The sequence below is a fragment of the Lithobates pipiens genome, unplaced genomic scaffold (assembly GCF_037356315.1).
Source record: "Lithobates pipiens isolate NorthernLeopardFrog02 unplaced genomic scaffold, aLitPip1_a1.2 Scaffold_18, whole genome shotgun sequence".
NCBI lineage: Eukaryota > Metazoa > Chordata > Amphibia > Anura > Ranidae > Lithobates > Lithobates pipiens.
This window is the reverse complement of record NW_027507758.1, coordinates 557,060,872-557,084,182: the sequence shown is the minus strand read 5'-3', so window position 1 is coordinate 557,084,182 and position 23,311 is coordinate 557,060,872.

The following is a 23,311-nucleotide window of genomic DNA, read 5'->3' as shown; positions in this document are numbered from 1 at the left end:
CACACTTGTTTCACAATAATAATAGTAAAAGGTAAACAGAGCAACGTAGTCAAATCATAGCCAGAGTTTGGTAAGCGGGAACGGATAGTCAGACAAGCCAGGACATCAGGGAGCCAGAGATCAGCGTACTTCAGGACAGGCCAGGAAATCATGAAACTGGAGAATCAGCGTAGTGGAACAGCAAGCAGGATCAGGAACCAGAAGGGACGTCAGCCAAGCAAGTCTTTAACAGGTACACAGGAGAGAGTCTCAGGGTGTGTTGACCAAGTCAAAGGCAGAGGGGAACTGAACTGAACAGCTTAAGTAACCAGCAGGACTGACGAACATGATATCATCATCAGGTGAGTCACTGTGGAAAAGATTAGAGCTGGCAATTAACTGACAGCTGAGCGGCCTGCTCTGAGAAGGAAGGGCTGAGCCCAACCTTGACATCTACCTATAGGTAAAAGTCGCAATCAGAGGTTTACAGCCACTTTAAAGTTGAGGGTTAAGGGTTCCTCGATGTAAAAAAAGAGGAAAAAGGTTGGGTTAGGTGGCAATTATTTCCTACCCAAAGCCCTACATTAACCTGTAGCTGCTTGCGTAACACAGCAGCAGCAAAAAGGTGGGATTTAACACCAACACATGGCACATATGTGTCATTGGGAGGCTGATGTTTCTGTGCTGAGAGCACCTTCCCAGCTCAGAGACTGAACAGCCAAACATGGCTCTTGGTCTCCACTAACAATCAATAGTTGGCGAGTTAGTCACATGGTTGCCAATCCTTCCTGTCCCCAGGCGCTCAGAAGCCTTCCAGTGCAGTCAAAAAAAGCTGTTCGAACTGAGAAATCATATTGTGATTCACACTACTCAATCTGATGGTAGTTAAGAAATGGTGTATTTGTATGGCCCTCCACGAATCCAACATGGTCTAGTTCTCCAGATTGGAACGCCATCTGCCTCCCTTTAGAAAATGCTCAACTCAGAATTGATTGGTCAAAAGAAAATATATGCATCTTGTATCCTTCAAGACCTGGATAAATGCCTGGGCACCTATTATCAGGGACATTAGAGTAAATGTCCATAGAGTGGACCCCAGGCAGGCAGTTTTGGCCAGTACTGCCACTGTAGTACTTCATGTAGTACTACTGGTCCAGGTGTACCCAGTTCTTCTATGACTTTGTGTTTGATCCAGTCTAATTTGTGGGACATATGGACTGCATGATTATGGTCGTTAAATATCTCCTTGAGCAGGGCAACAAGCACTTCGATTTGTGGCCCCATAGAAAGTTCAGGAATTCCACTTTTGTCACACAGAGTAAAGAATATGGAATGGCTATTGGCAAGGTTTGTAAAAGATATAAAAGTCTTGGCAGAACTGTCATTTTCAGAATTCTATTACGCCCAAAATCAGGTGAATGTTTGCAGGTGCCAATGTTTCAGATCCATCATGGTTGATGCTAGTCACAGAGGAAAATTTTCTTTGAAGGGGTAAGATATATGCCCAAATTATAAATTTTCTTCTGGACCCAAGGAAAAGAAAAGTTATTTTGAATTCGGCGAAGAACCTCAGAAGTCAAATTAATATTTAGGGCATCTGATTTTTGGATATTGATTTTATAGAAAAAAGGATGTTCTAATGCGCCCTATCAAACACCGCTCCGTGCCTTTTGGACCAATCACCCACGATAATAAATATTGTGGTACAAATGTACCTTAAAGCAGCGACGTAAATAAAGTAAACATGTAAACACAATATTAAAAATTACAAATAAACGTCCTTTTTGAATATCGTAGCAGCTCTGCTACAATATTCAAAAAGGATGTTTATTTGTAATTTTTAATATTTGTTTACATATTGATTTTATAGTCTGATAATTCCGCATTATTTTGTCATTTGCAAAGAAGGGTAGGAATGATTATATCTGGGCAAATAATATAGAAAAGGAGGTCGTTGGCACAAGCCACCACCTTATGGTTGGTGGTCATGCTCTGAAGAACTCTAATATCAGGATTGGACCTGATTTTGTATAAAAGCGACTCCAAAGCCAATACAAAAATTAGGGGTGATCGGGGGCATCCTTGTCTCGTACCGTTGCTTAACAAAAAGGTAGATGGCAATGACTCATTAGCTCTCACTGATGCTGTTGGATTCAAATAAATTGTGTCCACCAAAGGGTACATGTTGGCTCCCAGACAGATACTTAGAAGACTCAGAAGGGAAGCAGCAAGCAGTGGAGGGCCAAAAGGGGTTAAAGATCGTGAACATTTAATCTCAGTACTGGGTTCATCATTTTTTCCTGTCCTAAAGTTAAAAATAAAACCTTGGCTGATCATTGAATCCTACAACCTTCCGTGGACTTTGACATGGCATTTAAGTGTTTAATTATTATTATTGTCGTACAGCAAGCACAAGGTAAACAGCCCCGTACTCCACCCTTTCCATGCAGATTCCTGACCTTGAGCTCCCTCAGTGTTTCAAGCAATAAACACATCAATGATAAAAAAAAATAAGAAACTATACCTGTACTCCAGTTTTTATGGCCACATAATTAGGTTTTATTCACTTTAATAATTGTTCAATGTTATAGTCCGTTTGAGTTTTGATATTCTTAATAGCTCTTTTATGAAATGTTTTGGTGCTTTACATTAAATTCCAAAGTCACCTTAAGGGCCGGTTCACACTGCGGGCGATGCGAGGCGACACCGACTTGCCTCGCCGAGACCTGCCGCGACCTCAGCGGCGACTTGGAAATGACTTCTGTATAGAAGTCAATGCAAGTCGCCCCGAGGTCGCCCAAAAGTAGTACAGGAACCTTTTTTCTGAGTCGGAGCGACTCGAGTCGCTCCTCTCAGAACGGTTCCATTGTACAGAACGGGGGCGACTTGTCAGATCGCGGCGAGGCAAGTCGTGTCGCCTCGCATCGCCCGCAGTGTGAACCGGCCCTAAGTCATTATCCTTTGCTTTTGGTTAAAATAGATCAACAGCACTTTTAATAGAAAGCCCCGAACAGCTATGAGACTCTTTCGCATTGTAATGAGGGTCCAAAGTCTTGCCGGGTCACACCACAATTTCTGCATTCCAAATGCTTTTCTGCAGGCATGTTTTTTTATGCATTCCAATGTATTTTTGATGCATTACAGTGAGTTTTTTTCCCCCCTTTTTTCTTTATCTCAATTAAAGGCGCGTGCATTCCGGTGCGTTTTTATGCGCTTTGCTACGTTCCAGATGCATTACACAGATAACAAATACACCATGTTGAACTTTTGTTGATTGCACTGGAACATACTGCACTGGTGTGAACTAAGGCTATTGGAATCCATGTTAAACACTGGCCAAGCTTTTTTGGTTGCAGAATAAAAACGCACTGGACTACATCTGGTGTGAACCACCCCTTAGTGCAGGTTCAGATCTATGCGGCTTCAAAGTCACCTCAAAGGTAGTGTAGGAACCTTTTTCTAAGTCACTGCAACTTTAGTCGCACTAATTAGAACGGTTCCATTGCTGTTAATGGGGTGCGACCTGTCATGCGACAAAGTCACATGACAAGTCGCTGCAATGTGAACCACCACTTAATCACACTTCAGCAATTGTAACAAATCCTGGATAAGATTTACATGCAGTGGAGTTCCCAGCTCTCTTCATCTGCTGCTGCCATGGAAAGGGATCTTCCTAACTTATTTTTTCAATTTATTTCATATTACAGAGATTTGCAGAAGATAGACTGTAGATCCTTTTGGGGTGCTCGACTATCATGAACAATATGTACAAATCTACAAATAAACGACACCTTCTGTTTGATAATAATAACTTAAGATAGAAATGAAAAGATTCTGTAATGTCCCATACACACAATCGGAAATTTCGCCAGCAAAAGTCCGATGTGAGCTTTTGGTTGGAAATTCTGACCGTGTGTATGCTCCATCGGACTTTTGCTGGCGGAATTCCCGCCAGCAAAAGATTGAGAGCAGGTTCTCAATTTTTTGGTCGGAAAAAGTTCCGATCGGAAATTCCGATCATCTGTACCAATTTCTGACACGCAAAATTCCTACGCATGCTCGGAAACAATTTGACGCATGCTCTGAAGCATTAAACTTAATTTTCTTGACGCGTCATAGTGTTGTACGTCACTGCGTTCTTGACAAACGAAAATTCATAGAACTTTTGTGTGACCGTGTGTTTGCAAACCAAGCTTGAGCGGAATTCCATCAGAAAAACCATCCAAGATTTTTCCGACAGAATATCCGATCGTGTGTACGCGCCATAATAGAGAAAATAATTGTACAGTGACAAACCTTCAAATTCTGGGGCTGTGCCAGCAGAAATGAGGATAATGCACTGTTCAGAATTTGTTGAGTACATATCTAGACCTTAAATATTCAAATGTAAGACAGTGGTCTTTATACTACTAAACATGGTCTTGATGCCCGGTCACACCTGCAAGTCATAATATGAATAATAATATGTACTGTATATTCTGAAGAGGAAATGTAACACTAAACATTAAAGCAAGCCCTAAGTAGGTAATATTTTGTTTTTCAAAGTACCGGGTGTCATAAACAATTGCCATTTTCTTTTTATATAAAATACTTGATTACTAGTGCGCATGTGCGAGAGTTCCAATATGGCCGCCTAAGCCGGGAGCTCCGCGCCACGCCGTCTCTCCAGCACCGTTAGCAAGCCACCCAGCCCCGCTACCGGATCCGCACGCCGCACACCGGGACCTCGCCAGCCCGGTGACCGCATCAACGCTATTCCGGCTTTCCAGGCCGGTCGCAGACCCCGAGGAGGCCGAAAGTTGAATCTCGGGGTGTACCAAGATGGCCGCCGGGCTCTCATAATCCATGAGGGAACGTTCATATTACACCGTAAACTCAAACGAACATTGCCAGAGGTACAAATTATCCCCCCATCTACCAAGAACTTCTTGTATGCACAGAACGGCGGTCAGGATGAGCCCGGGCCCGGACAGGGCCCGGACCAGATAAGGAGAACTACTGACATTATGTCTATTCTTCAAACTAACTGGGAGGGAGGCCCCAAACAATCTGGAATGCTACTCTCGTTAGACCTTCAGAAAGCCTTCGATTCGGTCTCCTGGCCCTACATTTTTGCCATATTACGCAAATAGGGCTTTGGGCAACGCTTTATGGGCCTGATACAGGCACTCTACTCTACCCCCACGGCAAGAGTTTGAATTCAAGGCTTTTATTCTAAACCCATTGAGATAAGGCAAGGGACCAGGCAGGGATGTCCATTGTCCCCGCTTATTTTTGCGATGGCAATTGAAACGCTTGCTATAGCCATACGACAAAACCAAGACATAAAAAGGGTATCGTGCGGCTCTCGCACTCACAAATGTGGCCTTTTTGCCGATGACATCATGCTTTTTATCACCCATAACCACCTTGCCCAATCTATGCTCCCTTCTAGCTACCTTCACCAAGATATCAGGCCTTCAGGTGAACTACAATAAATCTCAGGCCCTCAATGTTTCCCTAGATACCTCCACGGTTGACCTCTTAAAACAGATCTTTAAATTCCAATGGAGTGAATCCACCATCAGGTACCTAGGCATCAACCTCACGGCTAAGATAGAGAGCCTGTACAGCCATAACTATCCTCCTATGTATCATAAGTTAGAAGCAGACCTTCGGACTTGGTCGCAACACTCCATCTCTTGGCTAGGCAGGATACATGCTAATAAGATGACACTATTGCCCAGACTGTTATGTCTGTTCCGCTCTCTACCAATCCCCATCCGCAAAAATCACACTAATTCCCTCCAAAGCAAAATTCCAAAGTTCATCTGGGGTAAGAAAGGGTTTAGACTGTCCTGTAGCATTCTTTTTGCTCACAGGAAAAAAGGAGGCTTGGGTTTACCGCACCTGTTCAAGTATTATCAAGCAGCCAGGCTGACTCAGATGTCAGTTGTGTATTCCAGATACGAAAAGCCGGACTGGGTCCACATAGAGAAACAGGCAGTTCCTAACTTTACCCTAGACTTCCTATTGTGGACTCCCCAGAAAAACAGACCTTCCATTCTCTCCCCGACCCTATCACACTCCTTTACATTATGGGATTCCTTACGCTCTTCTACCTCCTTGGTCTCAGAAATCAAACCCCTAACCCATATATTTAACAACCCTCCAGGGTGAAATGTCTTAGCCTTTAAATGGTGGGTCGATAAGGGCCTATACAGAATAGGACACTTTTTTACAGCGACTGGGCCGATCACCATAAAACAATGCACCAAGAAACTAGACCTCCCCAAGACCGAGTTTATCCGGTTTCACCAAATTCAACATTTCCTTCATTCCCTCTGCAAAGAGGACCCCAACCCCCCGGTGTTTACTGATTATGAACTCTGGTGCGGTCAAGCCATGGACCAGAAGGGAGGGATCTCCTTAATATACACATCACTTACCACTCCCGTTGCTAAGGCGCCCTATATGGTCACTTGGGAAACTGACTTCTGTTTTCAATGGCCCGTGGACAAATGGCACTCGATGGGGGCCAAATCATTCAAAGGTCTACTTAACACCAACCTAATGGAAGCGGGGACCAAAGTACTAACCAGGTGGTACTACACACCTGCCAGAATTGCATCAATGTTCCCAGCCGCTAGCCCTCTCTGCTTCAGAGGATGCCAGCTTACAGGGACCATGCCTCATATATGGTGGGAATGCCCAATTATCCGCCATTTCTGGAAAAAGGTATTCATTTTGCTCGAAAGGTTGGTTGGATCTCCCATCCCCAGGTCTCCCATGGTGGCTCTTCTCAATGATCCGATTCCACATCTGTCTAGGCCCTCCAGTAGACTGGCTCAATTTGTATTTCTAGGAGCCAAACTCGCCATAGCCAGGAATTGGAAGGAACCAGGGGTCTCTTTTACCAAAGGTAAGAGGAAGATTTCTTGGGTAATGGCCCAGGAGAGGCTTGCCAGTTTTTTGGAGGACTCGTCTGATAGATTTATAGCCACCTGGGAGCCTTGGGCCCGATTAATGGGACTATCCAATTTTCCTTATGTGTAACCTTCTTACCTGGAACTGTGAGCGAGTAGTGTTGCTCCTTCCCCCCTCCCTCTCTCCCTCTCTTCTTCTTCCTTTTCTTTTCAACTCTTCCTCTCTCTCTCTCTCTCTCTCTCTCTTTCCCGTCTTAAGGTTAGTCCGGACAGGACTATACTCATGTGTGAGCATCTCATAGGCACTGTTAGATTGTAAGCAGTCAGAGCCCTTGGAGACACACTAAGGCATCCTTTACCCAGCAGACGAGTTGAGGAGCTTTCAGTGGGTTCATAAGCTGGCTAGTTGTGTTCGTTTGGGTCATGGTTTGACACCCCCTGTTAGAGGGGTTCGGGCGCTGCCCTCCTGAGACACAGAGATATCCCAATTGGGTGTCGGAGGAGCTGTGGGGCGAACCATTAAACCTCACTTCAAGCAGTTAACTTCCCCATGACCAGACATACCTGATAGTTAGGTCACAGGGTTTATCTCCGGTTCAGGGCCTATTCAAACCTGATAATTCTTAACGCTTGTGCCTTCTTTAATATTGTATATCTATATCTTTTGTATGTACAAATGAGATGCTAAGCTGTCGATGTTTGATATATGGATGTTACTTTGAAATAAATAAACACGTTTGAAAGTAAAATACTTGATTACACTTTTTTCATCTGCTGTTGCATCTTGGTATTGCTGATCTCTGGCAACCTCTTTGCAGTCACATACTGTCTACATTAAGGTGCCCAGAAGTACCTAGTTTTCAGGGACAGACTGTCCCTAATTTCAGGAAGCTGGCCCCAGGGAAAAAAAGTGTCCCCAGATTCATCTGCATTTCTCTAATCATGTCCCTGGCCCCTGGTCTGAAGGATTATATGCCTGACAACACTTTATCTAAAATCTATGTTTCTAATTGGCTGCTTGTGTCTGTCTCCTGGCTGTGTCTGGGTCTCATGATGCATACACACATCCATGCATCCATGGCTTGTACAGTCTTAGGCCGCGTACACACGGGCGGATTGTCTGGCCAACTAAGTTCGTCAGACAATCCGACAGACAGTCCGTTCAAAATTTGCATGAACGGACTTGACCACACACGATGAGCAGACAGTCCGCTGAAAGCGCGCGCGATGACGTGTACAGCACGTACGACGGGACTAGAAAAACGACGTCCTATACACTGCAATGCAACCTTCGGCCGTGTAAATCCTTTCTGAGCATGCGCCATACTTAGTTCGTCCAACTTGCCTACACACGAGCGGACTGTCCGCTGCAACCAAGTTTGGACGGACAAAACCAAGTTTGAACGGACAAAATTTCGGAAATTCCGTAAGACTTTGTTCGTCAGACAGTCCGCTGAAAAAGTCCGCTGAAGCCCACACACGAGCGGATTGTCCGCTGAAACACGGTTCAGCGGACTAAATTGGACAGACAATCCGCCCGTGTGTACGCGGCCTTACAAGCAGCAGTTGTGGAGGTAGATGAGATTCTGCCTTGCTCCCGCAGCACAGCCTTGGTGCACAGCTAGGCAGTTATTTGTATTGGTAGGAATTACAGTGGACAACTGGGGTAATAATACACAGTAGTTTATAACATTTTTGCACGTGACCAGTAGCAGGGGTGGACAGAGGGGAAGACATGCTATCTGTGGTCCCTTATAATCACTCTCTGCATTACTTACTACTGACGCTTGTACAGTGTGTTACATACTACTGCCCTCTGTGTTCTGTGTTACGTCTAACCTCTGCATTTTGCATTACTTACTACGGGCCCCTGCACTATGAGTTACATACTACCGCCCTCAGAACTCTGCATTACTTACTACTGACCCCTGTACTGTGTGTTACATATTACTGCCCTCTGCATTCTGTGTTATGTCTAACCCCTGCACTTCACATTACTTACTACTGGCCCCTGCACTATGCGTTACATACTACTGCCCTCAGAACTCTACATTACTTACTACAGACGCCTGTACTCTGTGTTACATACTACAGAGCTCTGAGTTACTTACTCCTGACCATTGCACTCTGCATTACTTACTACTAACCCCTGCACTCAGTGTTACTACTGACTCCTGCACTCTGTGATACTTACCACAGACCCCTACTCTGCATTACTTAGTACTGAACTCTCCATTACTGACCCCTGCACTGTGTAGTACTACTGTTCCCTGCACTCTGATACATCAATAATCTGCTCCTACTGGGTACAGGTAGGATATGTACATATATTTTTTTACATATATATATTTATTTAACATTTTTCTTTCATACTCTTAAAACATATATAGTAAAAACCTTAGATCCAAGTCTGTTTAAAAAACATAACTTGTCATGCCTTATATTACATTTTCATTACCCTTACTTACAGGGTGATGCCCTCCATTGGCTTCAGTATGTATATATATGTGTGTGTATATGTAGCGGCCATAACCCGTTGCAGGGCGGCCTTGACTTAATGGGCTTACCGGTTACCTTCTCTTGGCCTGCTCCTCCGCGTTTAGGGGTTCCCAGGGTTGATACCCAACGACTCGTACACTGACACATATGAAGTCCTTTCAAAAAGGTTTATTTTGCAGTAGAACTTTCACAAACACAGTTTCTTAAGGAACAGAGGGCATGGGTGAAGAACTCAGGCACCTTGAACTGCAGGTTTAGCAAAGTCTCTATTTCCACCCAGAGAGTAGCCACTCACAGCTGGGCACTTCAAGGCTGGACAGATCTCTAGCCAGAGATCATGGTAGTCAGCACGTTGACGTAAAACTTGAACAATCAACTGAGGGTATACAGGAACCTTTTTCCAACTGTACCTGGAACGTTTCCCACTTCCTTTATGGTACTGGAAAATTGTGAATTTGTCAATGTCCTTCCCAACTCAGTAACCAGGCACTTCTCAGGATGCCACTTGCCGGCCCTCCTCTGAAGAGTCCTCCCCCGGTCACTTCCATGAGCTGCGGTGTCCCTCCAAGCCGAGAGCACACCCGGACACTTTGAATCCTCCCTCAGTTACTGCGCCTCGGACCAGCAGGTTCCGAGACCTGGGAACAGACGGATCCCTACCCCAGACTAGACAGGTCTATCAGGGGCCATTAACAGGAACATGTTGTGGGATGTCGAACACCCCATCACCGGGACCCCTCAACGGGCTACCCCGGTTCTGGAACCAGACCAGACCACACGGGTCTCACGAACAACTCCAGGACCCTGAACACGTGACCCACACCTGTTTAAGCACCCCCTCCCAGACTCCCCAGCGGGCCCTGGCACTCCAGCTGATTGGCTCCGAGAGGGATGATAACAAAACATCCAACCAGACTTGGTTCTGGTCTGTCATGTACACCTCTCCGTTCACATGACCAGGCAGAACTTCTTAACACAGCCTGGCCAGACTGGTGTTAGGCCTACCTACAATAATTAACCCTCAGGACCTTTATTGTCCTGAGGCCAAAAACTAAATTTACAATGCGTGTGACATTTGATCCCAAATGTCATCCGCTACATATATATATGTGTGTGTGTGATTTAAAAATACATGTGATACAGTGGTCTTTATTATATAGTTCTATATATCTTTTTTGACTTCTTGTAACCACTATATTGTAGATATACGATTGACCTCCTCATAACACCCCTGAAGAAAGAGACATCAATACTCTGAAACGTGTCGGGTAAATCACAAGAACTTTACAGTCAATCTTTGTGGTGATCTTGTACCTTGTACACAGTAACTGTAACCATTCCAATATATTCAGTTTTTACTTTGTTTATCGTTTTTAATAAATTATACAGTTTCTATCAACCATGTTACTAGCCTTTAAAGTCCACGTAGGGGATACTATCCTTTTGTTTAGTGAGTTTGGATGTGGCACCCTATAGGGACATCTTCACCGATAAAATCACTGTTACATACTGCTGCCCTCTGAACAATATATTAGGACTGTCTCCTAAACTCTATGTTAATTACTACAGACCCCCGCACTCTGCATTACATACTACTGAACTCTGTGCTGCTTACTCCTGATCACTGCATTCTACATTATATACTATTGACCCCTGCACTCTGCTTTACATACTACTGACCTCTGAACTTTGTGTTACTTACTACTAACTCCTGAACTCAGTGTTATTACTGACCTTTGCACTTGTGTTACTTACTCCAGATCCCAGTAAACTATGTTACTTACTCCTGACCCTTGCATTATATGTTACTTACTTCTGATCTCTGCATTCTGTGTCTTGCTCACCCCTGACCTGTGTGCTTTACACAATCCTGATCCCTGCCCTCGGTCAGAGCATTATGAAAAGTAGACTCAGGATTTATTTAACGACACCCTTTTAAGCACCACCCACTGTTAGCACAATTTAGCCACACCAAGCATTTGGTGCTTTGCCCCCTGCTATTAGCCCCACCCATTAAACGTGGGTAAAGACATAAAGGTGTCCTAGGATTTCATTTTGAAAATCTTATCACCTTGTCTACATGCTCTCCTGCAATGGCTCCAAGGCATTACTCAGGGTTGGTTTCCTGATGTCTTGTGACTAGGGATGAGCCGAACACCCTCCGGTTCGGTTCACACCAGAATCTGCGAACAGACCTAAAATTTGTGTGAACTTTAGAACCCTATTAATGTCTATGTGACTCGATAGTTCAAAATCAAAAGTGCTAATTTTAAAGGCTAATATGCAAGTTATTGTCCTAAAAAGGGTTTGGGGACCTGGCTCCTACCCCAGGGGACATGTATCAATGCAAAAAAAAACTTTTAAAAACATCCGTTTTCTCAGGAGCAGTGATTTTAATAATGCTTAAAGTGGGTTGTTTGTTGTAGGGGTGTGGCCGGATGGAGGTGGGAGTGAGTGAGTGAGAGTGTGAGTAATGCCCGTGCTCCCTGCCTCCGCCATGAGATCCGAGGTATCTGAGCTATTTTCCTCCGATGAGGCTTCGTTTTGAGCGGCTGACTTCGGAGATCGTATGCCACCTCCTCCCTCCCTACCTGCCGAGACCGTCGGAAAAGCCGGGGAAGTGTCGAGAGCCGCCGAGACTACCCGAATAGCGGTCTCGTGGCAGGCTCGGGTTATCGCGAGATCTTGGAGAGAAGATTTGAATGCTCTCATCCGACGCTGCACGAGGACACAGTAAGGAGACCCGAACGCTTTCATCCGACGCCACAGGAGGGTCCAGCAAGGAGGTCCGAACGCTCTCATCCGACGCCACACGAGGACACAGCAAGGAGGTCCGAACGCTTTCATCCGACGCCGCAAGAGGATACAGCAAGGAGGTCCCGTGATTGATTCGGACTGGGACGACACTATCGCTGGAACCCGGTAGAGTATATCACCGGGTTTTTGATAAATGGAACTGCTTTCCCTAGAATCCCTAGAGCCTTGAGGCACCTTGAGGTATGCTGTGTATGCTGGGTATGTTGTAAAGCCCAGCAGGGCTTGCTGGAAGCTATTAAAGGGAAAAAACAGAGAAGGGGGGAAGAGAGAGAGAGAAGAGGAAGGGAAAAAGGAGAGAGAAGGAAAAACTTGGACAAAACCTGTATGCTTAAGAGCCCTGAAGATGGTGACTGCAAGCTTATAAAAAATTTTGCTAGCGCGGCAGCAAATTGGCGCTCCTTGTCCTGACGGAAGGCTTGCCACCCCCCCCCCCCCCGTACTGCTTTGGGATGTATTGCTAGTTGTGCCTTTAGCAACAAGCGTAACAAGGGTATTTCCTTTGCTGGAAAATCTTGGGGAGACACGTTACTTCCCACTGGCTTAAGGTCTTTTCCCCCTTTTTTTTTTTTTTTTTGTTTTGGTTTATAAGTACTGCTATGCTCAGTAAAAGAGCTGTGGAGGACATGTCACAAGGGGAGGGGAACCAAAAGACACGTGCTGCTAAGGAAAAATTACACCAAGCCTCTGCGGCCTCAAAACTTGAACGGTTTGCACATGCAACTTCACCAGGCAGGAAAACACAACCTTACCCATCAGCAGGCCAGCCTAAAGCCCAGGGGACACTGGGGGATAGGAGAAGTGCGAGTAATGTGGCAATAGACCCTGGCACTTTACCTATACCTCCTGGAGGGGGGGGGGCAGCGGGCTACCCCAAGAGGAGAATAATAAATCCCAAAAACCTGCAGGGAGTGGTGAGCCTACCCTACGAGAGATTCTGTCGGCGGTTAATGAGTGTAAAACTTCTATCTTGGGCCTGGACAGCCAATTAACAAATATTCAAAATGAACTGCACTCTGTGAACCAACTATTAAGCAATACCATTGATAGAACAAATGCCCTAGAGGGAAGATTAAGTATGGTGAAAGACGAACTATCCCCCCTGCAGGAAAAAATTGTTGCACTCCGGAAACAAATTGTCGCACAAGCATCTAAAATTGACGACATGGACAACAAAAGTCGCAGGAATAACGTGCGACTCATTGGCCTTCCAGAGGGAAGCGAGGGCTCTAATCCTATAATCTTCTTGGAGAACTGGTTTAAGGAATTACTGGGAGGTGTCTCCTTCTCTTCGCTCTCTTGCATTGAAAAAGCCTACAGAGTCCCTGCTAGATCGTATCTGGCAGAGGGACGCTGCAGGCCAATGATATTGAAATTTATTAATTATAACGATCGAATGATTTTGATGCAGAGAGTCAGGGGATTGGGAGACATCTTCTATAGAGGGACTAGAGTGTAATTTTACCCAGATTTTTCATCGGACTTGCAGAAACAGAGAGCGGAGTTTGTACCTGTTAAGCGCATCTTGCAAAAGTACAAGATAACCTACGCCTTACTGTATCCAGCCCGACTTCGGGTGTCCGCCCTGGGCTCAATACTATTTTTTAGCTCTCCAATGGAGGCTACGAACTGGCTGGAGGAACATAAAGGGTCTCTTTAAGTGGCATTTAGAGTCACTGTGTATTATCTTTTGCATTAGCTCCTGGAGGGGGGTAGGGGTGGGTTCCCCCCCCCCCTTTTTTTTTTTTTTTCTTTGGGTTCTGGCTGTTTTGTTTTGCTTTGTACTGTTTTTGTCACATGTTATTAATGGTTGAAGAGGTGGGGAACGGGAAGGGGATGAGTAGGGGGGTATAATGTATCAACAGGAATGGGGATTAATGCACCACAGGTTATTGTGTATTATATGTGAATTACACTGTGTATAAGTATATGTAAGGTGTATCCACAGTTGGGGTGCGAGGGCGGGGGGGTGGGTGTGAGGGAATGCATACAAAAATTGAGTATAAACACTATTAGTAATATTTTGTTTATGAATGTATATTAACGAATAAGAGGGGAAGGTATAATGCCACTGTCTGCTACTCGAGAGAAGAGGGACAACGATATAATAAAGGGCGTAGGGTAAGCACTATGGGTTATGGAGCACTATGACACCATTAGGATAAATTAAATATTATTTTACACTGGATGTGGCAAATGAGGCTCTATAGCGGAGCTGGGAGGATGAGACTCGAGGGGGGGGGGGGGTGGGAGCAGTGGGGATATGGTTATACTTTGGGGGTATATACTATTATGGCCATTGAGTTCTTGAAGCCCTATCAGCATCTCCCCCCCCCCCTCTCCCCCCCCTTTTTTTTTTTTTTTTTTTCCTTCCCTTTCTCTCCTTCGGGACATAACTGGTGCCATGGAGGGATTATAATCCCACCTGGAATCTATGTTAAATGGGCATGGTAGGATTGTCTGGGGGGGTGGGGAGCACGGGTATTTTTGAATGGGGTGAGATCATACCGGCTACAGTCGAGACCCCTAGGGGTCACTCTGATGGGCAGGGTTGGGAGGGAGGGGGGAGGGGGTTGAGCTTTCGAACATGTGCTGTTGACATTAGGGTGGTGACGGGGAGCAGGTTGAGATGGGGGGTGGTGCTGGGGGGAGGAAGCGGCTCCCTCCCCCCCCATCCCCCCCATTACATGGATATAGTAACTACTGGAATCAATGGGTAGGTGGAACATAATCTCATGGAATGTGAGGGGCCTGGGAGATCCTAAGAAGAGGGGGTCCGTGATGTTGGAGATGGAGAGGAAGGGACCCGGTTTGGTTTTCCTACAGGAAACCCATTTAACTCCAACCACGGCCCCCCATTTACACAATCGGAATCTTCAAGCACACTATCACTCTTTTTATTCATCATATTCTCGTGGCGTGAGTGTACTAGTCTGGAGGGGTATAGACTTTTTATGTAAAGAGTCTCAGATCGATAGGGAGGGGAGATTTGTTTTTCTGCACTGTTTGATTGATGGACAAGAATATGTCTTGGCCAATATTTATATACCTCCCCCCTTCAAGCTAGAGGTTATGTACAAATTCCTTGTGTTCAGCTTGGGTAAACCAGGTGTCCCATGGATTATAGCCGGAGATTTTAATGAAACTATAGATAAGAGCCTGGACAGATTTCCTTGCCCAGGGGGGAATAGAACGGGCCGGCTACACAAATTCCTATTGGAAGTTGGATTAAGTGATATTTGGCGAATACGACATCCCGAGGACAGGCAGTACTCTTGCTTCTCTAGTACCCACCAGACGTTATCGAGAATAGATATGGGTTTGGGAAATAAAGCGGCATCAGGGGTGGTGGTAGATATAGAATATGGGGCACGCGGGATTTCAGATCATTCCCCCTTAGTTATAACCTTGAGCTCGGGAGAGAGCGCCCCACAGAGAGAGTGGAAAATAAACCCTGCTTGGCTGGAGCTAATTGATAGCTCCAACCTCCTAGGGGCACAGATAGGGGAATTTCTCCAAATCAATAGAGGGACAGCGGCGCCCGGATTTGTTTGGGACTCCCTAAAAGCCTTTCTCAGAGGAACACTTATACAAAAAATTGCAATATCTAAAAAGGAAGCGCGAGAGCAAGAGGAAGGAATTAGAAATGATGTTATCCAGGCTGAGAGAGTGTTTGTGGAGGACCCAACGCCGGGGAAGCAACAAGCCTGGGTGGACTGCCAGCAGATATATAGAATGGCCCTTTTAAAGAAGGCAGAAAACCAGCGCATCTTCCAACGTCAACGTTATTTTGGTAAAGGAGAAAGGGTGGGTCGAGTTCTTTCCTTATTGGTACAATCTAATGGTCCCTCCACAGTAATACAAGCAATTAAAACACAGAATGGAGACCTTGTCTCCAGGCCCCCTGAGATTATGAAGGTACTTAGCGATTACTATAGAAATCTATATAAATCAACTATACAGGAACATAGACACCTGGCCATTAATTTTTTACATCAAGCAGCGATTCCCATGCTTTCAGATCAGGATAAACTGAATCTGGATCTCCCACTTACGTTGGAAGAATTAAAAAGTGCAATGATTAGTATGCCTAATTATAAATCACCTGGCCCTGATGGCCTCCCAGTAGAAGTTTATAAACGCTATAGCGAACAGCTGATGCCGGCACTGTTGGAGACATTAAATCACGCACTAGAAGCGGGAAAGCTTCCTGCCTCAATGCTAGAGGCCAATATTACATTAATCTTAAAGGAGGGGAAGGATCAACAAGAGGTCTCGTCATACCGGCCGATATCCCTGCTATGCTCAGGTGTAAAAATCTTAGCCAAGGCCCTAGCAACTCGCTTAAATAACTATATTCATAAGTTAATACATCCAGACCAGTCTGGGTTTATCCCGGGCAGAACAACTAGCACTAACATTAGGAGGGTCTTCCTAAATTTACAAATACCCAGAGATAATGAAAGCCCAGGTGCCATATTGGCCCTGGATGCTACTAAAGCCTTTGACAGTCTGGAGTGGGGTTACCTCTGGGGTGTATTGGAACGTTTTGGCTTCGGCCCGTTATTTATCCAATGGGTAAAGTTGATCTATGGGGGACCCAGGGCAAAGATTAAAATGGGGACTAGATTCTCGGATACATTTTATTTAGAAAGGGGTACGAGACAGGGGTGTCCGCTTTCTCCCCTCCTGTTCGTGCTGGCCATGGAGCCCCTGGCAGTGCTGGCGAGATCGCGCCCGGACATCCAGGGGTTCCGGCGTGGACCAGAGGAGGAGAAAGTGGCCCTATTTGCAGATGACGTTCTGTTTTTCATTGGTGACACGGGCTCTACTCTAATTAATGTAGTGCAGCTGATGGAGGAATTTGGGCAACAATCAGGCCTGGTCATCAATTGGAGCAAATCAGCCCTTATGCCACTGTCGGGACCGGGAGACTTAATGCCATCGTCAGTTTTGGGATTAGAAGTGGTGCCTAAGCTAAAATATCTGGGTATTTGGATTACTAGAGATATAAATCAGTATATTATGGAGAACTTGGTACCATTACTGGCGAAGCTGGAACAAAAGGTTAACAGCTGGTGTCGCCTCCCTCTGTCTGTGGCAGGCCGCTGTAACTTAGTTAAAATGATTTGGCAGCCACAGATTCTATATATCCTTCATAATTCCCCAATCTGGATCAACCAGAAGTGGTTTACCAGATTGGAGGTACTGATTCGTGAATTGATATGGGGGAAGAGACAGCCTCGTATTCGCTTGCAGACACTGCAGTTGTCTGCAGGAAAAGGAGGAGTAGCGATACCACATCCAAGAACATACTTCCTGTCAGCCCAACTCCAGCATTTTACTGGGGCTGGGCTTGGAGGAGGTGGTAGCCCAAACCATAAATTGATGATCGACAAAGCACATCATAAAACATTAGCTGAGGTTCTGGAGGCCAACTCATTTGCATGCAAATGTCCTACCAACGTATTGGCGAGGAAGGTATGGCAGACAGTCAAGCAACTCCTAGACTATGAGGGAGTAACTGAGTACACGCCCCTATGGAACAACAGAGACCTGGCTGAATTAAACAGTATAGGTAAATCACTGGAGTGGGAGAGAAGAGGGATTAGTAGGTTAGTCCATCTCTACCAAGGGAATTCTATGAAATCTTTTGAGGCTCTTCGGCAGGAATTTGGCATTTCGAATAAAACGTTCTACACCTACCTGCAAGTGAGGCATGGGATACAAGCACAGTATAGCACACTTACTATTGAGAGGATAAAGTCCCCCCTACTTCAGGAACTCCTTGAACGAAGGCAAACAAAGGGCCAGATCTCTAAGCTATACATAAAACTTAAGGACAAAGTGTTGAAAGGAGAGGGACCTGATAAGAGTAGAAGGGGATGGGCGGTAGATCTGGGACCACTTAAGCAAGAGCAATGGGACGAGACCCTAGCACAGGGGAACCTGGTATCTATTTCTCCATCACAGTGTATGTCCCATAAGCTTTTTATATATAGGGCATACTACACCCCTAAAAAAATGTGGAAAATAAATAGAAAATTCAACGGCAACTGCCCCAGATGTGGGGCATTAGGGGACCTTCTCCATATGGTATGGAAATGGCCAAAATTATATCAGTACTGGATAGAAATCGTACATAGAATTAATAGGATTTTTAACGCTGCCCTAAAACCAGAAGCTAAGACTTGTCTACTAGGGATTATGGAAGGGGGTAGAGTATCTGCTGTAACAAAGATATCTATACTGAGGTGCTTATACCAAGCTAGGCGACTAATTGCGTTGAACTGGCAGGCAAAAAGCCCCCCAGTATTACAAGCATGGGTAAATGCCATAAACTCTACAATTTGGTGTGAACGAACAATGTTTGTTAGACAAAATAATATAAAAAAATTTAGGGCACTTTGGAACCCATGGTTGAGGGATTTTGGCTACCCCCTGGATGAGACAGAGGATGATAAGACTTAGTGAGTACTTACTTGGCTTGGGCTCGGCGTAGGTTGAGGACGCTTCGGCGTTCTCTATTGCTGCTCCCGAAGTGATCTGTCATTCGCCCGCTGGTCGGCCTGAATTGGTCAGGCCGGCGTCAGCAACACGTGTTCTTAGAATGGGGTATTGGGGGGGGGGGGTTTAGTATGGGGTGTAGGGATAATTAGTTTGTTATTACATGGTTACATCTGTGTATTTTGGTGAATTTTACGATGGTAGAATTTGTATTTCTTGTTGTTTTATATGTCAATTTTTTGTAACTATGTCTATGTTATATCATGGAAAAAAAGAGAGAAAAAAAAGAAAAGATTCTTTTCAATAAAGAGTAATTAAATAAATAAAAAAAATAATGCTTAAAGTGAAACAATAAAAGTGTAATAAAAATAAATAAAAAAAGATTCCAGTGGTGGTAATCCACTCTTGGTATCCTGTGATGGCTGATCATCTCTCCGGGGTCCAGCGATGGATGAACTCTCCCGATGACATCCAGCGCAGCACATCCTGTCTCCACCGGAAACACCGCAGGAATCCCGGCAGCCTGACAGGTCTGAGCTGAGGAGGATGGGGCCACCCGTCACCTGACACCTTCCCCCTCTGATGCAAGGGGAAACCCGGGCTTCCCCGGTGATGTACGGGTGACCCCGCCCCCCTCTGATGTAACACAGATTTCCGTTACATCAGACCCTTCAGGTCTGGTATGGATGTTTGGGGGAACCCCACGTCATTTTGTTTTTTAAATTTGACACGGGGTTTCCCTTAATATCCATACCAGAACTGAAGGGCCTGGTAATTGAATTTGGGGGGAACCCCACGCATTAATTTTTTCTGATCAATGACTTTCAATGACTGTTCCCTGTATTACGGGGAGCCAACAATTCATTATAGTCGCGAGTGATTTTAAATGACTTTTTTTTCTACAGAAATTACACTTTGTGCAGGGACAGTTCTAAGCACGGGAAACATGCGCCCCTTAACAGGCATACTATACACACCCCCCAGGTACGAAATTTAAAGGAATATTACACTTTTATTGTTTCACTTTAGGCATTATTAAAATCACTGCTCCCGAAAAAATGGCTGTTTTTAAAACTTTTTTTTGCATTGATACATCTCCCCTGGGACAGGACCCAGGCCCCCAAACACTTTTTATGACAATAACTTGCATATTAGCCTTTAAAATTAGCACTTTAGATGTCTCCCATAGAGTTTAACAGGGTGTTCCGTGGCTTTTTGAATTTGCCGCGAACACTCGGCAATGTTCGAGTCGAACATGAGTTCGACTCGAACTCGAAGCTCATCCCTACTTGTGACTGGGTGGCAATTGTTGAAACAGGGACAGAGCATTGTCTCGCCATTATAGGAATGCCTAAACAAAGGCTTTCATGGGATGACCGCCGACACAGGTATTGTTTTAATGTATACTAGATTATAAAATATATTAAAGATGATATGGTTTTTACTGATTGGGTTTATTTATATTTGGCAGCCAAAGCTAAGCTCTTTGCAGGAAATATTTCATTCCAGTACTTTCAGCTTTTGGCCCATAGAATAACATTTATTGTATTGTTCTTAGTCTGCCATCTAGTGGATAAAAACAAGTGTTGCATTCTAAGGTATTCAAACATACTGTAAATGTGCACATTTTGCTGTCAGGAATAATTTGAATATGGACACAAGAAAAAATAAGAATGGCCACACTCCAGTATAACATCTTCTATAATAGAAATCATTAAAAACATGGAAAACCAGTAAGTACGGGGGGAGAGATGTTAACACGTTTCATGCTATCAGCACTTCCTCGTAACTGGAAGGGAGGATGATTGTTTGACGTGGAGGAATAATATTACCAAAAGCACCATTTGAATACTCTAAATCAAGGAGGAGGTCAATTTTTTTGGTAAGCCCCACTCTGACCACAGTGTTGAGGATGTTTAGTGTAAGGGACTTACATTAATGCAGATGGTTAAAGCAGCACTAGTTTCTGATCTTTCAACATTTGGGCATCAATTGCGAGCTGCACTGTGAATCTGAACCCAGGTAATTTCCACTCGTGGTGGTGTTGGTTTCCCGTTGGACTAAGAGGACCATTTCAAAGGCAACGTAGTGATATTTAGTAGCTCGGGTGGCAGAAGAGGTATATATCCACACTCTTCTTATACTTGTGAACTTTTTCCTAGAAACCTTACTATAATGACAGGGTTGCTTTAGATATAGGAAAACTGCAAGTCTTTCTAGGAAAAACAAATATATTTCTTTAGTGTTAATTTGCATCCTACTTGCATTCAGGCTAAGATGACTCACCTGTTGACCTATTAAGAATGCAGTGTTAATAATGTATATATACACAATATGCTGGCGCTTGCATTTTTATGTATAAATAATTGCATCAAAGCTTATGGATTAATTTTAAAACATTGTTCTTTATTTGTAGTGATATTCTGTAAAGGCTTCATGAACTTCAGAAGAAGCCACTTTATTGTGAAACATGTTGAGCGGAAACCACTGTACACACAATAAGACTGCATTAATGTATCTTCAATGGTTTTTATTAAAACAAAGTGTTTTTAATTTTGAAATATATGAAATAAAGCTTAGTTGATTTTATACTTATGTTGATATATATCTGTTTGCACCCTAAAAATCCCACTTCTGTACTTCTAAAATTACTATTCTATTTTGAAGTGTGGTGCCTTTATCCTCGGATCCCTAGCTGACCAAAAAAATTCTTGTATACAATGATTTCCCTAGTGCGGAGGCATAGCAGGGCCCTGACATAGGCTCTGCATCTGCCTGCAGAACCAAGGGTGTATCTACATTGGTCGCAGGGGGTCATAGTACAGCTGGGTATATTATCTAAGGAGACTTTATTTTATTTATGCCTAAAAAAGGCTTATTTTCATGAACTTCTGCATAGATAATGCTCAGAAATACACGGTTTACTCCACCAAGAAGTCCCACATTAAAATCTTTGTGAATTGATATACTAAATTTGGGGTGAGTGGAGTGGTTTTTGGCAATTGGTTTCACCACTGACAAGATTTCTCCAAAGCAGAAACTCAGTTTTGCTCACAGAGCTGTTTTGGTGACATTTGCTTCACAATGAGTATGGGGATTATTTACAAAAAAAATGGAGAGTGCAAAATCTGGTGCAACTCTACATAGAAACCAATGAGCTTCCAGGTTTTATTACCAAAGCTTAATTGAAGAAGCTAAATGGCTGTCGTGCAAATCTGCACCAGGTTACTGAGTGCATCAGTTTTTAGAAAATCTCCCTCTATTGTTCCTTTATTTATAGATTTTTTTTTATTAAGGTACTTTAGTTGATCTAATACTGTACTGTAGATTTTTAATTTTACTTTTTTTCCCATTGTCTGTTTTTTGTCTCTGTGTAAAAAAACAAAAAACAACAAAAAAACTAAAATAATGAAGCTAACAAAAGGGGCCATTTTTTTACACCAGGATAGTTGAAAGGAACTTCCATAACCCTAAGGAACAATTTAAAACCCTTAAAGTAGAACTAAAGGCAAAACTTTTTTAAATATTTTGGATGAAGAGGGGAGGGATTAGCGCCCCTGACGGGTTTTGCTGTCTGTGCCCCTGTTAAGGATATTCACCCTCTCTATTTGTAATAGGAGGGGAAATATTCCAATGGGGACACATGTTCTGGTGACCTGGGGGTCCCCAAGAAATTCCCTTTATTTTCAGGGATTTCCTCTCACTTCCTGTTTGGCTATGGGATAGGAAATTTCTCTAATGGGACAGAGATGGAAAAAAAAAAAAGTCTGATAAAGGTTATAACCCTCCAATATCCAAAATGATAGTTCTACATGACAATAATTTCACTTACCCCACTGACATTTTGCTAAACTGGTAAAAATGTACTATAATTTCAATATTTTCATCCAAATTTCAGAAAGATAAAAACTTTTTTCTCATCCATATTTAAATTAACACAAAATGGATACTACAACTCACAAGATAATTGAAGAAGTTCTGTGTGATAAAATCTTTACTGGAAGTAAGAAAACAATTTTAACATAAATTTAGTAAATAACCCATGGAAATAAGAAGATCTCATGCACTAGGCTTTCTTGGATTGATGCCATTTTGAATTAATTTGACTTGAGTCTTCCTTACTTTAGAAGCGTCCCGATCTGTTCATTGACCAAGGTTTTCTTTACAATGTACAGACCTCAGACCATACAAGGAATTGCTACATGTGGACACAGACATTGGGGTTGAATTACTAAAGCCAAATAGACTGTGCACTTTGCAATGCAGCTGCACTCTGCAAGTGCAGTTGCTCCAGAGCTTGGCAATTTAGGTGAACTTCAGTGACAGCCGGTGGTAATTTTCTTTGGGGGGTGCCAAACAGTACCACCCACCCCTCAGTCCAGCGGGTCTGGTGCACTTACCCCATATATGCAGCGCTTCTCCCGGGCTCTCAGTGGTGGCGGATCTCCCATTCTCCTGCTTTCTACGGGCTCTGGCTCTGTTTCCTCCACCCTTCTTGGCGGCCAATCAGGAGTCTCTTTTCGATCATGCCTCACATCTGCTTCTGGTTGGCTGGATTGAGAATCAGTGTTACAACAGCGAATGCTCATTCATTGTTGTAACACCTG